Raw genomic sequence first — 17,380 nt, 5'->3', positions numbered from 1 at the left:
GTGTTGCAAACCTGCAAAGATTGGAGAGGAAGGTGGAGGGACACTCCAGAAAAAGAACAGAATGAGGCCAAGTAGCATAAGTTCAGAGGATAGGAAGAAAACAGATAGGAACCAAGGGCTTGTAGGGGATATGAGAGAGAGATGAGATTGAATAGGTGGGTTGAGGTCAGGTTGTAAAGAGCTTTGAATGCTGTGCTAAGGAGTTTGGAATTTATCTGAAGGTTTTTGAGGAGGGTAATGATGTTCATATTATGACCTTGATTTACCCACGTATTCTTTTAATTTCTCTGGACCTTAGATCCCTCATCTATACAGTAAGAAGTTTGGATCATGTGATCGTAGAGGAGTTTCTCTAGCTAGAGAGTTTATGATTCTATGATACAGGAAGACTATTTTATTTTATTTTATTTTATTTTATTTTATTTTATTTTATTTTATTTTTTTGAGACGGAGTCTTGCTCTGTCCCCCAGGCTGGAGTGCAGTGGCGCATCTCGGCTCACTGCAAGCTCCGCCTCCCGGGTTAACGCCATTCTCCTGCCTCAGCCTCCCGAGTAGCTGGGACTACAGGCGCCCGCCAACATGCCCGGCTAAAGTTTTTGTATTTTTAGTAGAGACGGGGTTTCACCGTGTTAGCCAGGATGGTCTCGATCTCCTGACCTCGTGATCCGCCCGCCTCGGCCTCCCAAAGTGCTGGGATTACAGGCTTGAGCCACCGCGCCCGGCCGACTATTTTATTTTTGTCTTTATTTTTTTATTTATTTTTGAGATGGCATCTTGCTCTGTCACCAGGCTGGAGTGCAGTGGTATATGATCTCGGCTCACTGCAACCTCCGCCTTCCCGGGTTCAGCAATTCTCGTGCCTCAGCCTCCTGAGTAGCTGGGATTACAGACACACGCCACCACACCCAGATGATTTTTGTAGAGACGGGGTTTCACCATGTTGGCCAGGCTGGTCTTGAACTTGTGATCTTCCTGCCTTGGCCTCCCAAAGTGCTAGGATTACAAGCGTGAGCCACCGCACCTGGCCAGGAAGATTATTTTAATGATAAAACGCAGAATCGGTATGAAGGGGAAAAACTGTAGATGGAGGATTGTTCAGAAAGCCAGTGCAATATCAGGGAAGAAGCCTCTTGTAAGAGACTCTGTGTGTGAGTGAGGAGGGCCTTTACTGTATGTTATAGGTACTTTGACATTATAACTTTATTAACAGTTTGAGTTCTGCAAGATACATCTCAGGAGACACCTAACTTGGGGCACCTGGAGAAGTGGATAAATTGATAAAATGTTTCAGGAAAGGAGTGATTATTTGGTAGGCTTCAGGTTTATACCATTCCTGTTCCGAAATAACCTAAGAAGGGCAGAAGTAACATTATTGCTTCTCTTTAGATGTTTTGTATAGTTTTTCAATTTATAAAATAGTTTCACAGGTATTATCACATTTGCTTTTCACCAGAGTCTCCTGAGGGAGGTTAGGCAGGTGCTTTCTCAGAGTTTTTTTTTTTTTCCCCAAATCTAGGCCTCTTCATTCTTTCTTTTCCTTTCTCTTTTCTTTTCCTTTTCCTCCTCCTCCTCCTCCTTCCCCCTCCCCCTCCTCTCCCTCCTCTTCCTCCTCCTCCTCCTTCTTCTTCCTTCTCTCTTCTTTCTTCTTTGTAGAGACAGAGGGTCTCCTCTTGTTGCCCAGGCTAGTCTTGAACTCCTGGGCTTAAGTGATCCCACCTTGGCCTCCCAAAGTGTTAGGATTACAGGCATGAACCACTGCACCTGGAGTTACTGATTTTTTTAGTATCTGGCCAGATACTATTTATATTATAGACACCTATAAACCAAAAAGTGCCTGAGACAGATCTCAATCAATTTAGAGGTTTATTTTGCCAAGGTTGAGGATGCTGAGGATGCACCTGGAGAAAAAGAGCCATGTTGCAGTAGGATCTGTGGCCTTGCTTTTTCCAAAGAGGGTTTTGAGGACTTCAATATATATATATAAATTTTTGGAGACGGAGTCTCGCTCTGTCGCCCAGGCTGGAGTGCAGTGGCATGATCTCGGGGCTCACTGCAAGCTCCGCCTCCTGGGTTCACGCCATTCTCCTGCCTCAGCCTCCTGAGTGGCTGGGACTACAGGCACCCGCCGCCACGCCTGGCTAATTTTTTTTTTTTGTATTTTTAGTAGAGACAGGGTTTCACCGTGTTAGCCAGGATGGTCTCTATCTCCTGACCTCGTGATCCACCCCCCTCGGCCTCCTAAAGTGCTGGGATTACAGGCATAAGCCACCGCGCCTGGCCAAGGACTTCAATATTTAAAGGAGAAAGAGCAGGCAGGAGGAGGAGGAGGAAAGAAAAAGAAAGGGGAGGGTAGGCAGTGAAGCAAACAGTTATATTCTTTGGAGGCTTTGATTAGCACTCAGTGAATTCACATTTTACATGTGGAAAGAAAGGAATGGGGGGCAGTCAATTATGCATTTATCTAGTGCTCAATAGATCTACATTTTACATAAGATAATGTAAGCCTGTGAAATTACAGCTATCTGTTTAGGAACAAAAAGAAGGCAGTTTCTGCATGACTCAGTTCCCAAGCTTAACTTTTCCCTTTGGCATAGTGAATTTGCGATCCCAAGATTTTATTTTCCTTTCACAAACTCAATACATTGATTAAGTTTAAGACTTCACCATGTGCCTCACACATGGAATCCAGTAAGTTTGGTGCTATTTATTCATTCATTGAATTCCTTAATAAGCATGTAGTTTCCTGAATGCCTACTAGATACTAAGCACTATATTAGGTACCAAGTGTATTAATGGAAATAAAAACATGGTGGCCCTTAAGGAGCTCATAGCCTTATAAGGGAGACAAGTCAAACAGTTACAGAACAGAATGACAAGCATGGGTTGGGCGCGGTGGCTCACGCCTGTATTCCCAGCACTTTGGGAGGCTGAGGCAGGTGGATCACCTGAGGTCAGGAGTTTGAGACTAGCCTGGCCAACATGGAGAAACCCCATCTCTACTAAAAATACAAAAATTAGCCAGGCGTGATGATGGGCACCTGTAATCCCAGCTACTTGGGAAGCTGAGGCAGGAGAATTGCTTGAACTCGGGAGGCGGAAGTTGCAGTGAGCTGAGATCGTGCCACTGTACTCCAGCCTGGGCAACAAGAGTGAGACTCTGTCTAAAAAAAAAAAAAAAAGAATGACAAGCGTTATGATTAAAGGACAAATCAAGTGTTACAGGAGCATAGGGGAGGGCTTACTAACTCATCCTGGGATGAGAATGCTGAGAACAGAGAAACCTTTTCTTCTCTTTTCTTTCTATTTTTAAGAGCTAAGTTCTGAAAGAGGAGTAGAAATTGAGAGGAGGGCCGTCTAGGGAGAGGGAGCAATACACGCAAAGTCCGTGATGTGAGGGAGTGCAAAGTGAGTGATGTGTTCAGGGAAGTGCAAGTAGCTGAGCCTGTTGCCACAGAGAGTACACAGGCACAGTGATTAGAAATAATCAGGGACCAGATTACGAAGAGCCTGGTATGCTTGGTGAAGAAGTTTAGATTTTATCCTCAAGGTGATGGAGAACTACACCTAGATTTTAGGCAGGGTATTGATGTAACCACCCAACAGGTTCTTCCTGCCTGCTGCACAAATAATGACCACAGCATTGCAGTAAAGAAAGAGTTTATGGGGTGGGACGAAAGAGTTTAATTGACACAAGGCTGGCCACACCACATGGGAGATGGAATTGTTATTCAAATCAGCCTCATCTTCAGCTCATAGGTTAGAGGTTTTTCAAAGGCAGTTTGGGGGAAGGGGTTGGAGTGCTTGCTGCTGATTGGTTTGGGTGGAGATGAAATCACAGGATCTTGAAGCTGCTCTCTTGAGCTGAGTTGCTTCTGGGTAGGGCCACAGGAGTGGAGTTGGCAGGTCCAGGTGGAGCTCTGGGTGTCAGACATGCAAAAAACCTGAAAAGGTATCTCAAAATGCCAATCTACAACAGTGATGTTATGTGCAGGACATATCTGGTGACCAGTCTACAGCTTAGCAGAATTCAGGTTCCTCTCCTCCCCCTAGCCTGATGGCCTTTCATTAGCTTTACAAAGGTGGTTGAGTTTTGGGGAAGGTTTCTTATCATTTAAACTATAAACTAAATGTCTCCCAAAGTTAGTTTAACCTAAGCATAGGAATGGTTAAGGGAAAGGCAAGATGGGGGAGCATGGGTTAGATAAGATCTCTTACTGCCATATTTTTTCACTGTTATAAGACGTGGTGGTTCACGTATCATTAACATTAGCAGACTTGTGTTTTAGGGTGATCTCTTTGACTGTCAAAGTGGAGGACAGATTGAATCAATGAGTTAGGGGAAGATGAAGCCCAGAAGCAGGATAAGTTGCGTTAGCTGTGATTGCTGCTTTCTTCTCTGGGATGCCCCTTTCCATCTTTACGGATCTTGCCTGTAGTACTTGCCATAGCACCAGGAAAATAGAAGGCATTTTACATCATATGTTGGTTAGCTCCACTGCTGTGGCTTGTGCTAACAGTGACTGGGCACTGATTTGAAAGTAAAGTGAGCACCCTTTTTCCTGTGGTCACAAATCAGGCAAAATTGCTTTCTTGGTTAGAACTGACATGGAAGATACACACACACACACACACACACACACACACACACACACATATATTTTTTGAGACAGAGTCTCACTCAATCGCCCAGGTTGGAGTACAGTGGTGTGATCTTGGCTCACTGCAGTCTTTGCCTCCTGGGTTCAAGCAATTCTTCTGCCTTAGCCTCCTGAGTAGCTGGGATTACAGGTGTGCGCCACCATGCCCAGCTAATTTTTGTATTTTCAGTTGAGATGAGGTTTCACCATGTTGGCCAGGCTGGTCTTGAACTCCTGACCTCAAATGATCCCCCTACCTCAGCCTCCCAAAGTGCTGAGATTATAGGCGTGAGCCACCGTGCCTGGCCAGAAGATATGTTTGGCTCTTCTCAAGATGTCTCCATAGACATTTTCCATTTTGTGAAGAGTCTTTGTTCCAAAGTTGACAGTGGGTTCCTTTAGGGCAGCAAACATATTTTTATTCATTTTTGTAGTCCCTGGACTTATCACAATACATGATACATACTAGGCAATGATAGATATGTGTTTAATGAATTTGAAATTCATGTGTTGTATTTGAAATATGTTTCATGAAATATGCTGTAAATGTTGATTAGGTGCTCAGATTCCCCCTCAAAAGCCTTTTAAATCTAGAGCCTAATGGGGTACTGGGCATATCTAAGGCCTGAGAAGGAGGGAAACTCTAGGAAATGGCAGGAATTAGCAGAATGGAAGTAAGTTACTTCCCAGAAGTATTTAGCAGTTGAACTGAGACAGTTTCAGAAAGATTCTGGGCCAAAGGTTTTTAGAAAGACCTACTGGGGAGATTGGGAAGTTCTGAATTCCTTTTGCTACCTTCTGTTATACAAATCACTTTTGTTCTTCCTCATATACTTTAAAATACATTTGGCTGGCACAGTGGCTGATGCCTGTAATCCCAACACTTTGGAAGGCCAAGTAGGAAGATTGCTTGAGGCCAGGAGTCGAAGAGCAGCCTGGGCAACACAGCAAGATCTTCATTAAAAAATTAGCCAGGTGTGGTGGCATGCACCTGTTGTCCCAGCTACTTGGGAGGCTGAGGTGAGAGGATCACTTGAGCCCAGGAAGTCAAGGCTGAGTGAGCCATGATTATACCACTGCACTGGGTGACTGGTGATTATACCACAGCCTGGGTGACAGAGTGAGACCTTGTCTCTGAAAGAAAAAATAAATAAAAAAATAAAAAATAAAAAATAAAAAAATAAAATAAAATTGGCAGGGTGCGGTGGCCCACACCTATAATCCCAGCACGTTGGGAGGCTAAAGTGGGAGGATCACTTGAGCCCAGGAGTTCTAGAGCAACCTGAGCAATGTAGTGAGACCTTGTCTTTTTTTTTTTTCTTTTGAGACAGAGTCTCGTTCTGTTGCTAGGCTGGAGTGCAATGGTGCGATCTTGGCTCACTGTAACCTCCGCCTTCTGGGTTCAAGCGATTCTCCTGCCTCAGCCTCCCCAGTAGCTGGAACTACAGGCATGCACCACCACACCCAGCTAATTTTTGTATTTTTAGTAGAGACGGGGTTTCACCATGTTGGCCAGGATGGTCTCGATCTCTTGACCTTGTGATCTGCCTGCCTCGGCCTCCCAAAGTGTTAGGATTACAGGCATGAGCGACCACGTCTGGCCAAGACCTTGTCTTTACAAAAAATAAAATTAGCTGGGCATGGTGGTGCATACCTATAGTTCCAGCTACTTGAGAGGCTGAGGTGAGAGGATCACTTGTGAGCCCAGGAGGTCAAGGCTGCAGTGAGCTGAGATCGTATCACTGCACTCCAGCCTGGGCAACAGAGTGAGACCCCATCTAAATATAAATAAATAAATAAATAACAGTTAAACTACATGACTTGCCATGGTTTCCTGATTCTTTTGTCTTTTTGTGTTTCCTTTCTTTGTTAGGAATGTTTTCTCCTTTATGCCATTATCATCATTCTTCAGTGCCCTGCTGAAATGCTTTTTATGAAACCTTATGGAAAGAATAATCTCTCCCTACCGAAGTCATCTCAATTTTTAGACCCCCTTGTGGTACTTAATGCTCTCTACCTAGAATTATATATGGGTTATCATTCTTACACTAGAAGGAAGGAATCATATGTAATTTAGCTATGAGTATTCCAGAGTGTCTAGCACAGGTCTTTGTAAATATTGAATGGACAACGTGGCTGAGCTGTATTACTAATTTAGTGTTATGGTTACTTTTACTTGTCAACCTAGCTGGACCATGACGTGCCCAGGGATTTGGTCAGACATTATTCTGGGTGTTTTTTTTTTCCCCAAGATGGAATCTTGCTTTGTCGCCCAGGCTGGAGTGCAATGGCTTGATCTCGGCTCACTGCAACCTCCACCTCCCAAGTTCAAGCAATTCTCCTGCCTCAGTCTCCCAAGTAGCTGGGATTATAGGCTCATGCCACCACACCTGGCGAATTTTTGTATTTTTAGTAGAGACGAGGTTTCTACATGTTGGCCAGGCTGGTCTCGAACTCCTGACCTCATGATCCGCCTGCCTTGTCCTCCCAAAGTGCTGGATTACAGGCCTGAGCCACTGCTCCCGGCCTATTCTGGGTATTTCCGTGAAGGTATTTTTGCAGAGATTAAGATTTAAATTGATAGATTGAACAAAGTAGATTGCTCTCCCTAATATGGGTGGACCTCATCCAATCAGTTGAAGGCCTGAATAGAACAAAAAGACTTATCCTCCCTTGAGTAAAGGAATTCCTCCTGCCTGACCACTTTCAAACTGGGATATTGGCTTCTTCCTGTCTCCAGACTCAAACTGAATCATCAGCTCTTGAGCCTTGCTGGCCTTTGGACTGAAACTATACAACCGGCTCTCTTGGGTCTCTAGCTTTGCAGCTCACCCTGGAGCTCTTGGGACTTGTCAGCCTCCATAATTGTGTGAGACAATTCTTTATAATAAAGCTCTTTTTATATACAAACACACAACATCTTGTTGGTTCTGCTTCTCTGGAGAAGCCTACTACACTTGGGTTCTAAATGTTAGAAATATCCCAGGGAAGGGAAAAGAGTCCTATCTACCATTCCTGGCACAGGATTACATGAGGCACACGTTAAAAATGATGCTTACCTTTGATATCTTTTCATCTCTTGAACCCTTTTTATGAACTCTTCTCTCTCTTCTAAGATTTAAGGTATATAGGACTTTGATGCTACCCTTATCCCTCTACTTTAATATCTGATCCAGGCCTATCTTGTTCCTCATTTATGGCCCAAATTTCCTGCTTTTGAGTCATTTTCCCAATCCTACCCCATTCCCATTAAAGCTCCCAACTCAGTGTGTTAGATGGAAGCTGGGTGGTGAGGGAAAAGCAGTTGGTACAAGTGATTCATGTATAGCTGAAAGCTCTGTAATCTTCTCAGAATCATTTGCTAAATGAATTAGATGAAATACCATGTAGTTTAATAAAGTGAGATGAAAATTTTAGGCAGACTGGGGGCAAAATCTTTGAGTAACTGCCCAATGGGAGTTACTCAACCCTACCTGGAGTCAGTCCTAGGGTTAGCATTCCTGTGCGCTTACTGCTTTGACAGATTCTTCCCTTTTCCATCTTTGAAACCAGTTTCACCAGGAGCCGTGGCTCACGCCTGTAATCCTAGCACTTTGGGAGGCTGAGGAGGGCGGATCACCTGTGGTCGGGAATTCTAGACCAGCCTGACCAACATGGAGAAACCCTGTCTCTACTAAAAATATGAAATTAGCTGGGCATTGTGGTGCATACCTGTAATCCCAGCTACTCAGGAGGCTGAGGCAGGAAATTGCTTGAACCTGGGAGGCAGAGGTTGCGGTGAGCCGAGATCGCACCATTGCACTCCAGCCTGGGCAACAAGAGACTCTGTCTCAAAAAAAAAAAAAAAAGAAAGAAACCACAGTTTCTCTCAAAATATTAACAAACAAGTACTCCCACAGAAGTAACAATGGAGATTCTACTGCTAACATAAGAAGAGAGAAAGAAGGAAACCATTAGCAGTCTCCACTGGATTTTTATAAGTTAGCAACTATTTATAGTTTTGAAAGTCCTATTTTAGAAGAATATGATTTGTTTAAAAGATGATGAGCAAATCAGTAGTTTTATATTATATGTGGTCATAATCAGAGAAAAGACCTGGTTATAGGAGAGGAGGTTTTAACGTGGTATGGAGGCACTATGTTTGAAATGTTGGTAAATCAAATCTGTCGTGAAGCTGCTCTGCCCTAAAATACTTAGGATCTATCTTATCTTCAGCTAGCTCTTCCCTTCCAGATTTTGAAACCAGCGCAATTGTCCCACAGGACTAATGTTTACAGGTTTTTTGAATAAACACAGAAATTGACCTTCCCTAGTCTTAAAACTCTAAACTTGTATTTGTCTCATCTGAGTTCCTTCCTTAGGAAACCTACCCTCAGGCAAGGAACTGAAACTCATCAGATCCTCACACCCAGACAATGAGATACCAGATTCCTTATCCGTCATGACTGCTTCCCTACCCCTCCCTAATTTCTGTTTTCCCACCTTTCTTGCTATATAAACTCCCCAGTTTCAGTCGGTCAGAGAGACTGATTTGAGACTTTATCTCCTGTTGTCCTTCACTGCACCCCCCCCCCCCCCCCCCCCATGCAAGCCCTCCTTCCTGGAAATACTTGTTGACTCAGTGACTGGCATTCTATGCAGCAAACTGAAGGACTAGGCTGAATGCCTGGTATTTCAGTAATAATTTCCTGTGAGAAGGAAGGAAGTAGTTAGAAGAAAGAGCATGATCATAATAGGAAACTAAAAACTCTGCATCTGTTTCAATATTTTAGTATTTAAATATATTTAAGCCTGTCTTATATTAAAAATATCCCCTTTTGAACTCTACTTCTCTTACTGGCTTCTACCATATCACTCTCTTCTTTTTTTAGAAACTAACATTTATTTATTTATGGTTTTTTTTTTTTTTTTGAGACAGTATCTCGCTCTGTTGCCCAGGCTGGAGTGCAGTGTTGCAATCTCAGTTTACTGCAACCTCCTCCTACTGAGTTCAAGCGATTCTCCTGCCTCAGAGTAGCTGGGACTCCAGGCATGTACCACCACGCCTGGCTAATTTTTGTATTTTTAGTAGAGACGGGGTTTCACTATATTGGCCATGCTGGTCTCAAACTCCTGACCTCAGGTGATCCGCCCACCTCGGCCTCCCAGATTGCTGGGATTACAGGCTTGAGCCACCGTGCCTGGCCTAAACTAATACTTAAAAAGAGTTTATAGTATACTATCTCCATTTACTTATCTCTCATCTACTCCTGAGCATCCTAGAGTAGATTTATTCCCGTTGTGCAACCAAAACTACTCTCACCAGGGTCGCCAATGTTGACACAGTTGCAAAATAGAATGACCCTTTCTCACCCTTGTTTTACTTGGCGTTGCAGCACACTTAACCACAGTCTGCCAGTGCTTTGCTTTGGAATTGCTGCTCTGGCCCTCACACTGTTGGGTTCTCTTCTACCTCTCTGGCCATTCGAGTTTTCGTTACCACCTTCTCTGATGTGTCCATTCCATTCCTTAAATTCAGTGGTCTTTAGGGTTCTGTCCTTATGTCCTCTTCTCTTTCTATATACTGATGTTCCCTCTGTGACTTCAGTTATAATTGATACCTGATGAATGGCCCATCTCTCTCTCTCTCTCTTTTTATGAGACAGAGTCTCCCTTTGTTGCCCAGGCTAGAATGCAGTGGCGAGATCTCGGCTCACTGCAATCTCTGCCTCCCGGGTTCATGCCATTCTCCTGCCTCAGCCTCCTGAGTAGCTGGGACTACAGGTGCCTGCCACCATGCTGGTTAATTTTTTGTATTTTTAGTAGAGACGGGGTTTCACTGTGTTAGCCAGGATGGTCTCAATCTCCTGACCTCATGATCTGCCCGCCTCAGCCTCCCAAAGTGCTGGGATTACAGGCGTGAGCCATCGCGCCCGGCCATCTCTCTGTCTCTTTAAACAGAGATGGGGTCTTACTCTTTCACCCAGGCTAGAATGCAGTGGTGCAATCATAGCTCACTATAACTTTTAACTCCTGGGCTCAAGCAGTCCTTCCACTTTAGCATCCCAAAGTGCTGGGATTACAGGTATGAGCCACTGTGCCCAGCTAATTAAAAACTTTTTTTTTTTTGGTAGAGACAGGGTCTCGCTATGTTGCACAGGCTGATCTTGAACTCCTCTGGCTTTGAGCTATTCAGCTACCTAAGCCTTTCAAAGGGCTGGGGTTACAGGTGTGAGCCACTGTGCCTGTCTCGCGTTCTCTCTCTCTTTTTTTTTTTTTTTGAGACAGAGTCTCCCTCTGTCGCCCAGACTGGAGTGCAGTGGCATGATCTCTGCTCACTGAAACCTCTGCCTCCCGGGTTCAAGCGATTTTCCTGCCTCAGCCTCCCAGGTAGCTGAGATTACAGGTGCCCAGCACAACACTTGGCTAGTTTTTTGTATTTTTAGTAGAGACAGCGTTTCGCCATGTTGGCCAGGCTGGTCTCAACTACTGACCTCAAGTGATCCGCCTACCTTGGCCTCCCAAAGTGCTGGAATTACAGGCGTGAGCCACTGCACCCAGCCCTCCATCTCTCTTGAATTGTATATCTCAACAGTTTATTGGACATCTGCTTTTGAATATGCAACATGTCCAAAGAAACTGAACTTACTTGCCTCTAAACCTGATTGTTTAAAACAAAATTGTAGCCAGGTGCAGCAGCTCACACCTGTAATCCCACCACTTTTGGGAGGCTGAGGCAGGAGGATTGCTTGAGTCCAGGAGTTTGTGACCAAGCAAAGAGTAAGACCCCATCTCTATTTAAAGAGAGAGAGAGATGGCCGGGTGTGATGGCTCATGCCTGTGACCTGGGCAACATAATGTCTTTTTTTTTTTTTTTTTTTGAGATGGAGTCTCGCTCTGTCGCCCAGGCTGGAGTGCAGTGGCGCAATCTCGGCTCACTGCAAGCTCCGCCTCCCGAGTTCACGCCGTTCTCCTGCCTCAGCCTCTCCGAGTAGCTGGGACTACAGGCGCCCGCCACCATGCCCGGCTCATTTTTTGTATTTTTAGTAGAGACGGGGTTTCACCGTGGTCTCGATCTCCTGACCTCGTGATCCGCCCGTCTCGGCCTCCCAAAGTGCTGGGATTACGAGCGTGAGCCACCGCGCCCGGCCTGAGACCTCATGTCTTAAAAAAAAAATTATCTCGGTGTGGCGGCATTTGCCTGTAATACCGGGTACTCAGGAGGCTGGGATTGCTTGAGCCCCGGAGGTTGAGTCTGCAGTGAACTGTGATCATACGACTGCACTGTAGCCTAGGTGACAGGGTGAGACCCTGTCTCAGAAAATTAAAAAAAAAATTTCAGTGGATGGTACCCCACAATGATCCACACCAGAAATCTGGCCACCATCTTTGATTACTCTTTTATCACCCCCACATCTAGTCAATCACTCACTCTTGACAATACTACCTGCTAAATATCTCTCAAGCTGTCCACTTCTTTTTCCAACCTTACTCACACTACTGATTCAGGCATTTCCTTTTCTAGATCACTGCAACAGCCTTCTCTCTGATTCCACTTTTTTGTCTTCAGTCTAATTCCATGCCACTCTAATTCATTTTCTGCAGTGTGGATGGAGTGGATGTATGAGACAAAATTCTAATCACATTTTCCCCAATGTTAAAGCCCTTTTAAATGGTTCTCTGTTGCCCTCAGGATGCACTTTGATCTCTTCAATAGGGCCCCCAAGCTTTTTTTTTTTTGTCATATTACAAGTGCTAATCCTGCCCCTACCTTACTCCCATTCTTGTACTCCAGGTACACAGCACATTCTTTAATTCCTTAAATACCCCTGTTGTCTATTGTGTCTGGGCCTTTGCACTTTTTCTATCTGCATAGAATGCTCCTGTTATGCCTCTTTCTTATCAACTTTAGTTATCTTTGGTTTAGACATCACTTCTTCTGTGCTATGCTATGCTAACACCCCAACCCCAGGTCATGCTTCTGAAGTACCCAGTACTTACCCCTGTGTAGTGCTTACCATGCCCTCTCAAGATTACCTGGTGAATGTAGTGTAAGCATTTTGTATGCAGAGACTACATGTCTCACTGTTGAATCCTGGGTCCTAGAAAAGTATCACATAATAGATGCTCAGTAAATACACATCGTTACTTCAGGTATGTTTCTCATTAAATCAATTAAACAAGTGGTACAGAGCTGGTAGGGAATGACCAGAAATGAGGTCCTAGGCCTCGATGTTAGGTTTTTTTTTTTTTTTTTTTAAAGTAAAGCCAAAGTTCAGATTATTGCAGTTTTATAGGTTGGCTATGGGTCTTAATGGGCTTATGGGATATTACAATTGAATCGAAACTCTGTCCAGCTGGTACAGTCTTTATCCAGGCCTCAGTGTTCTTTTTTTAAAAAAAAAAAAAAAACAGCTTTATTGAGATATAATTTATATGTCATACCACTCACCCATTTAAAGTATATTCCTCAATGATTTTTTTTCCACAGCAAGAGTGGAAGTTTATTTTATTTTATTTTTAAGATGGAGTCTTGCTCTTGTCGTCCAGGGTGGAGTGCAATGGTGTGATTTCGGCTCACTGCAACCTCTGCCTCTTGTGTTCAAACGATTTTCCTGCCTCAGCCTCCTGAGCAACTGGGATTACAGGCGCCTGCCACCCAGTTAATTTTTTTGTATTTTTAGTAGAGACGGGGTTTCACCATGTTGGCCAGGCTGGTCTCCAACTCCTGACCTCAGGTGATCCACCCACCTCAGCCTCCCAAAGTGCTTGGGATTACAGGTGTAAGCCACCGCGCTGGGCTGGGAGTTTATTTTTAAAAGGCTTTAGAAAATGAAAAAAGAGAAAGTATGCTTGGAAGACATCCAAGTGGGTGACTTGAAGAACAAGTGCCTGATTTTTAGTATAGTCACAGAATTGTATAACTATCACCAAAATCAGTCTTCAGAACATATTCATCACCCCAACAAGAAACTCCATGCCCATTAGTAATTGCTCCTTTTTTCACCCCACCCTTCAGCCTCCTCTCTCCAGCCCCTGGGAACCCTAATCTACCTTTTTGTTTCTGTGAACTTGCCTATTCTCAATATTTCATATAAATGGAAATAATATGTGTTCTTGTGACTGGCTTCTTTCACTTAGCATAATATTTTCAAGCTTTATCCATGTTATATCATATATCAATACTTTATTTCTTTTTATTTTTTACTTAAAATTTTTTTCCTATACAGATAAAGTCTCACTGTATTACCCAGGCTGGTCTCAAACAACTGGGCTCAAGCGATCCTCCCACCTCGGCCTTTCAAGTTGTTGGGATTATAGGTGTGAGCCACTGTGCCCAGCCCCGTTAATTTTTATTGCCAAATAATCTTCCATTGTATGTATATACCACGTTTTGTAAATCCATTCATCAGTTGGTAGACATTTGAGTTGTTTCTGCTTTTGGCTATTACAAACAGTGCTGCTTATGAACATTTTTTTTTTTTTTCCTAAGAGATGGAGTCTTGCTTGGCTCACTGAAACCTCTGCCTTTCCAGTTCAAATGATTCTCCTGGCCCAGCCTCCTGAGTAGCTGGGATTATAGGTGCACACAACTACATCCAGCTAATATTGGTATTTTTGGTAGAGACGGGGTTTCACCATGTTGGCCAGGCTGGTCTTGAACTCCTGAGCTCAAGTGATCTGCCTACCTCAGCCTCCCAAAGTGCTGGGATTACAGGGGTGAGCCATCAAGCCCAGCCATGGACATTTGTGTATGAGTTTTTGTATAGACATGTTTTTATTTCTCTTGGGTATATACCTAGGAGTGGAATTGTTGGGTCATATTATTACCAGAATGGGGTCCTAATCAAGTCCCCAAGAGAGGGTTCTTGGATCTTACACAGGAAAGAAGTCAGGGTAAGTTCATAGAGTAAAGTGAAAGCAAGTTTATTAGAGAAGAAACAAAAGAATGGCTGGTCCATAGGCAGAGCAGCCCTGAGGGCTGCTGGTTGGATATTTTTATGGTTATTTCTGGATTATATGCTACATATGGGGTGGATTATTCATGAGTTTTCCAGTAAAGGGGTGGCAATTTCTTGGAACTGAGGGTTCCTTTTCCTTTTTGACCATTTAGGGTAACTTCTAGACATTGCCATGGTATTTGTAAACTGTTATGGCACTGGTGGGAGTGTCTTCTAGCATGGTCACACATTATAGTTAGTGTATAAAGAGCAATGAGGACAACCAGAAGTCAGTTCCATCTTTATCTTGGTTTGGGCTGGTTTGGCCAGCTTCTTTACTGCATCCTGTTTTATCAGCGGGGTCTTTGTGACCTGTATCTTGTGCTGACCTCCTATCTCATCCTGCAACTAAGAATGCCTAATCTGTGAATGTAGCCCAGCAGGTCTCAGCTTTATTTTACCCAGACCCTGTTCAAGATGGAGTTCCTCTGGTTCAAACACCTCTGACATATTTCCCCCCTCCTTTTTACAAGGGGATCTTTAATCCTAAGGGTTGCAGAGGGGCAAAGATCCATCCACTGTAACTTCTTTAGGCTGAATAGGGGCAATAATATTCCTGCCTATTAGGGTCTCGTGTATCCAGGGTAGAGAGGAGCTCAGTCAGAAAGCCTCAGTATGGTGAGGGCCCTTCATAACTCTGAGTTCTGACAAAAGGTGATATCTGAAAGACTAATAAGTGCTCAATTTAAGAAAACATTGAATAAGCTTATCTTGCATTTTTACACAAAGAATATGACAGCAATATATTCCACAAAAGTAAAGCGAAATAAGTAAAATTATTCCAAGTGAACTAAATAAGAAAGCTTTTCATGAATGGGGCAGTTGTTGCAACCAAGCTGATACAGAGTCACTAGCTGATTCCAATACATGCCCAGAATTAAGATATTGATCCAGATTTTTACATTACCTTCCTCTTTTGTTTCTTCTGAGCAGCAGCCAGGGATCACTGGTTGGTTCACAAGAAGAAGCAGAGTCAGTCTAAATTGCAGAAAAAACTCAAAAAGCAACAGATGAGACTAGAATCTAATAACAGGTGTATGACAGTTTTTGAAAAATAATTTTTCTCTAATTCTCATTTTTATTAAAAACAAATCATGGTAGGACTCATTTATTTGCAAACTAAGTTTTAGTCTTATTATAGTAGGTCTGATTATTTGTATAAAGTGCAGCAAGAGTAATTATTTGCCATATAGGCTCTTTTTAAATTGGATTTGATGGAACTTTGTTCCATAAGGAATCTCAGATTAGAGCTTTTAAAGCACTCATCCTAGCCATGGGTTTGTACCTTCAAATACTTGTATGAATTGGGTACATTTCTTTCCTCTCAATTTCCCAGGATAATTGGGACTCCTGGGCCAGAAAGTGACATTTTGGCCAGGTGCGGTCATCACACCTATAACCCCAGCACTTTTGGAGGCTGAGGTGGGTTGATCACTTGATGTCAGGAGTTTGAGACCAGCCTGGCCAACATGGTGAAAACGCTGTCTCTACTAATAATACAAAAAAAATTTAGCCTGGCATCGTGGCACATGCCTGTAATCCCAGCTGCTCGGAGGCTGAGGCAGGAGAATCACTTGAACCTGAGAGGCGGAGGTTGCAGTAAGCCAAGATCGTATCACTGCACTCCAGCCTGGGTGACACAGTGAAACACTCTGTCAAAAAAAAAAAAAAAAAAAGTGACATTCTTTACTTACCACAGGTCAGGATCCCTGTACAAGGACTGCATAGACAAGGCATGAGGCCAGTTTTCCCAGGGGGCTTTTTCTGACTCTGTAAGTCAACTTTGATTCCTTAAAAGTAGTCTTTTTGTACCTGGCATGCCATTCCAGTCCAAGCCTTCATAAAATAACCATTGTCTCCAATGGTGTCCTCTTACGAAAGAGAACAGATTCTTATTGTACTTGTGCAAATATTGCCATAGTTAAGAATATTTACAGTTTCCAAATTTTGGAGAAATCAGGTAGAGAGAAAGAAATATGCTCCAAATTTTCTTTATAGGAATATATTTTACTTGTTAAAGCTGTAAATAGCTCAAAAGAAAAGTATTCTTGACTCTGAAAAGACAGAAAGGATCAGCAATGTTTTAGGCAAAAAGTCATAAAAAGATTATTTTCATCTTTTGTTAGTTCAGTCTATGCAATTAGTTCCTGTTTCACTCAACATTATGTACAGATTAGTTTTCCAAGAGAGTCTTTGAAGTTCTTTCCTCTCTATTTTAATGGCACACTTTCCAAAGTTATCAAAGGCCTGCATTTAAGAGTACTCATCAGAGTCCTATAGCTGATTATAAACTGCCCTTTAAAGAGGATCAAAATGAGACAACAATTGTCTGTGGATGACAAAAATTATTATGGCAGTCATGGTTACTTCTGTGGCATACAACAATTTTACAAAACAATTATAATTATTACTGATAAGATACACTAAGTCATATCAGTATTATAGGAGTATAGCATAATTTTGGAAAACATACCAATAACACATTTATACAAATATAGCCCAAAGAAAGCCAAACACTATTTCATATTTGACAGTGCTTCCTGTATGATTTTAATATACCAAATAAGCCAAATATGTCTCTTTTGGACTTTAGGGTACCTGATATTTAAAGGATTAATCAAGTCAGAAAAAGGCAACTTATAATTTGATTTTGGAAAGTTTTCAAATATTAAAGGTTTAAAATACTTGATATAAAATAGAATCCCAGCACACCGTAAGTCATTTAGCCAAAATGATAACTCAAAGATTTTAAAAAGAGAAAA

General features: G+C 42.9%; 1 protein-coding gene across 1 annotated transcript in view; it reads left to right on the top strand.

Annotated features, from left to right (window-relative positions):
* LOC116480610 (carcinoembryonic antigen-related cell adhesion molecule 1-like) overlaps positions 1-17,380 on the top strand; it is a 1,172,951-nt gene that overhangs the window by 674,365 nt on the left and 481,206 nt on the right.

Source organism: Hylobates moloch, unplaced genomic scaffold (assembly GCF_009828535.3).
Source record: "Hylobates moloch isolate HMO894 unplaced genomic scaffold, HMol_V3 SCAFFOLD_13, whole genome shotgun sequence".
NCBI lineage: Eukaryota > Metazoa > Chordata > Mammalia > Primates > Hylobatidae > Hylobates > Hylobates moloch.
This window is presented reverse-complemented; position numbering and strand designations above follow the sequence as displayed.